Here is a 4,203-nt window from a genome sequence, read left to right as displayed (position 1 = left end):
ACTTTTTTTTTAAGCGGTCTAAGCTGAGACATAGCTGGAAATTTGGGGCCGCAAAGCCAAAATTTTAGGAAGGCTTCCCTCAAACATTATTAAATGCAAATTAAACAGATCTTCAAATTACTCTAATTCAGGGGCTATATGGATTGTCTTTACTCTCTCTAGAGAGAGAACAATATATCAGAGTTTGGCTTTCTGGCCTTAATTCAAATTTACTGTCCCTTGCCTATAACTATTCCATACAGACCAGTGCTCCCATGGAAGTAACAGTCTGAGTAAACTAATTAAAAATGGATTAAAGTTATCTGAAATAGAGATAACATGGTATAATAGGAAGAACATTAGACTAATAACAGTAGCTAGTATTTGTATAGGACTTTAAGTTTTGCAAAGTGCTTTACAAATATTATCCTTTTTTGTCCTCACTACAATCCTGAGAGGTAGGTACTATTACAATCTCCATTGTTACAGATTAGGAAACTAAGATAGAGGGTAAATGACTTGACCAAGATCACATAGCTAGCAACTGTCTGAGGTCAGATGTAAGCTTATATCTTCCCAACTCCAAGTCCAGTGCTCTATCCACTGTAATACCTAGCTGCCTGGGCTAGAAACCAAGACACGTAAGTCTTCTAGTTCTGATTCAGTCACTAATTAGTTAGTCGATCTTAGGCAAATCTGTTCTCCTCTATGGGATTCAGTCTTCTTATCTGTAAAAGAAGGGGGTTGGGGTTGGTAATGTCCAAAAAACTTTCCAATTTTATGATTCGATATTACCATATATAATTTGAATGTGTTGTGAAGCATCAGAGGTATATGACAATTCTATGAAAATACTATTTGTTGAATCACAGATTCTCCAATGGGCTTAATGCCAGGATTTGGGGGCTTCTGGGATAGCGTCCTGTGACTCCCTCTAGTTCCTGGACCCCCAGGCTCTGCAGGGAATACTCTGAATAGTAGTTGCAAGGACTGTTTCAAGCATTTAAGAATGCTCAGGAATTGTTTTCTTATTATTTCTTGGATGCTTCTCTCCTAACATTAGTAGGAATGACAAGGGATTTGTATTTGCAGGGTTTTTCAGTCCCCCAAAGGGAAAGCAAAATCGAGGAGGAACATTTCATCACCCTCATATCACTTTTGATCCAACACTCAGGTTATATGCTGAAAACCAAAAATCAGTCAGTTGACACAAGTTTATATCATTGCAGTTAGGTACCTCAACCCTATTTGGAATCATGGTATCTAGAGTTAGAAGGTATCTTAGAAATGGTCTAGTCCCACCCCTTCATTTTATAGATGATAATACTGAGGCCCAGAGATATTAACAACTTGCCCCAAATCCTAACTATTAAATAGCAGACCCAAGTCCTTGGACTCTAAATCTATTGCTTTCTCCACTATTTTCTTTTATTTAGAGGTATGAGGACTGGTTTTGAAGACTCTAGTATTATTTGGCTATGTGCCTATTCAATCCATAGCTATTCAGAGAATGCCACAGAATGTCACAGAGCTGAAGCACCTCCTCAAAACAGGCCACAGAACTGTCATGTGGCCAAACCAAGGGAGCATTCAGGAGACAAAACTTAGAGATGTAATTTCCATCTTTTAAGATTTAAAGTAGCTTTGTTCAGATATCATGTCAATTCTTTTTGTATCCCTTTCAGAAGTTAGCATGGTCCTGTGGATATACTAAGCATTTAATAAATGATTTTTGAATATACAAAAGGAGGAAGGATGGAATGATGCCTCTCATTTGCTGCTGAAGGCAATTAACTGTTCTTGAAGGAATAAGTAGCCTGAGAGAACTGACTCTGTTCTTGTTCTGTCAATCAGCTCTTCCTATTTGACTTTCTACTTTTCTTCAGGAAGTTCCATTTCCACTATCTCAGTCTCCTACTCCTTCCCCAAATTCCATTTTTTTTCTCTACTCCTAGTGACCTCTGAATTACATTCAGTAATGTCCTATTGTTATATAGTCCCTAATGATAGGACCTTAAAAGCCTGAGAACCCAAGGCAACTGGAATGCAAAATGACTAAGAGTTCTTTCTGTTTAAAAAGAACAAATTACGAGCAGCTAGGTTGCACAGTAGATAAAACACTGGCCCTGGATTTAGGAGGACCTGAGTTCAAATCCAGCCTCAGACATTTGATGCTTACTAGCTGTGTAACCCTAGGCAAGTCACTTAACTCTCACTGCCCTGCAAAAACAAAAACAAAACAAACAAAAACCTAAAAAGAACAAGTTAAATCATATTAAAAGTACTTTGTGAAGTATGGCAGAATTGAGCTTTATAGTGAAGAAGAAGAAACTGATTTGAAGAGGAATGATATGCCTTTCTCAAGCTGCATAGAGAGTCCAAGGAGGAAAAGGCCCTAGGATCCAGGTCTTCAGATTCACAATCCATTTTCTTTCACTTTACCCCATAAAAAGAAGGATATCTGGAATGGGAGATGGGTCCTGGCATTTCTGATCAAGAGAATACTGTCTCCTTTCAGAAAAAAAAAGAGCATAAACCTAACAACAATGCATTCTCTTACCAGAAATATTCACCAGTTTTGCATCATAAATCAGTCATTTGAAATCCCCCAAACTAGTCATTATCTTCTCATATTACATGAGCAACCACAACAGTGCAGTGAAACTCACAGCTTGGTCCTCTCCTGAGGATATGGCCAGACCTGCTTGGAATGATACCCACAGCCATACCCATGGTAGGTTGCATTATGGTTTTGATTCTTAACCTCATTACTGTTCAGAACCTATGATGATTAAAATAGCATCCCTTGTTCCTTAGAGGTAGTCTCCTCTTGAGCGCTGATTAGCTTTGTGCTAAGCAAAATGGTCCCCAACAGTTTTTGCATCATGCAGATTCAATTCATTGCCCATATTTGTATTTTTTAGACTCACAAAGGATACCAGAATCCCCAAATTTACAATGCAAAATACAAAAATTCCACTAGATGAAGGGATTAAAATGCATCAATATTCCTTATTCTGTTCCTTTCCTCTCCAGCCCCAGCCCCAAGTTTCCCCAATCCCTATAGAAAGGCTATATAGATACATTGCCAAGATAAAGTACTATTATGTCATTATGCCTATTCTTTAAATTCTTATTTTCATTCGAAGTCACCATTGGATGCTCATTTAATGGCTAGGTTGGCTCAAGATGCCTATTATATGCCAACAAAGTTTTGAGAAACTTCATGACAAGTATAGGTCAAGGGCAGGGGTTGTTTCACTTTTGTCTTTGTATGTCTAATGTCCTGCATAGTTTCTGGCACACAGGAGCTTAACTAATGTTTGATGATTGACTAATTAGGTCAACTAACCATGCCTGTAGCAGTGTTTTAATACACCTAGCATCACCTTACCTCACTGTCTTCTATGAAATTGAGACATTAGCTGGGTTATAAACTCAGCCTTCCATGCATGCACACTAGAGACAATTCAGATAATCGTGATTAGGTACCCCTGTAGCTTAGTATATCTTTTCCATTTCTAAACCAGAAGCTTTTTTATAGACCACCAGAAGTGATATGCATCCATCACTGCCCTGCTTAAGAGAAAAATGCTCAAAGATGAAATGTGCTCATTCAAAACAAAACAAAACAAAAATGAATAACTAAGTCTGTTCTTAGTCACCATAACCCATAATTTAGAAACAATAAGTAGAACACTTTTCTATAGAATTACAATGTGGCTGTCTGATACATAAAAAAATACCCAATTGCCAAAGCTTCACTTATAATCAGTATAAGAAATTCTGGATAATGGTGATGGCCTAAGAATCTATGGGGGTAGAGAGAAGGAATAGAGGAAAGAAAAGGAGATCAGCTAGTGTAGGGAAGCCAGTTATGCCACATCAGCCCCCCAGACTAAAGGAGTTTCACTTATTTTCTTTGATCACATCGATACAAATGAAATTTCCCCCTGCTAGGATTGCTGTCACCTATCTTGGCATAGATGACTGGCACAGTAAATCAGTAACAGATGTACCTGGCCTGGAGGAGAGAAAACAGAGCTCACAGGGTAGTTGTAATATTGTTCAAAACTTGTCCTAGAGCTTATATACATTTATACTAAGTTATATCAGAATTCATGCAACAGAGCCTAACACTGAATATTCCACTCTTTTATTTTAATAGGAAGGGGGTGGGAGAGAGACCAAAAGTTCTTCCCAATAGATAAGTCATCAAATGAT

The sequence above is a fragment of the Dromiciops gliroides genome, chromosome 3 (genome assembly GCF_019393635.1).
Source record: "Dromiciops gliroides isolate mDroGli1 chromosome 3, mDroGli1.pri, whole genome shotgun sequence".
NCBI classification, from domain to species: Eukaryota; Metazoa; Chordata; class Mammalia; order Microbiotheria; family Microbiotheriidae; genus Dromiciops; species Dromiciops gliroides.
The sequence above is the reverse complement of the archived record's forward strand: the minus strand, read 5'-3'. Positions refer to the sequence as shown.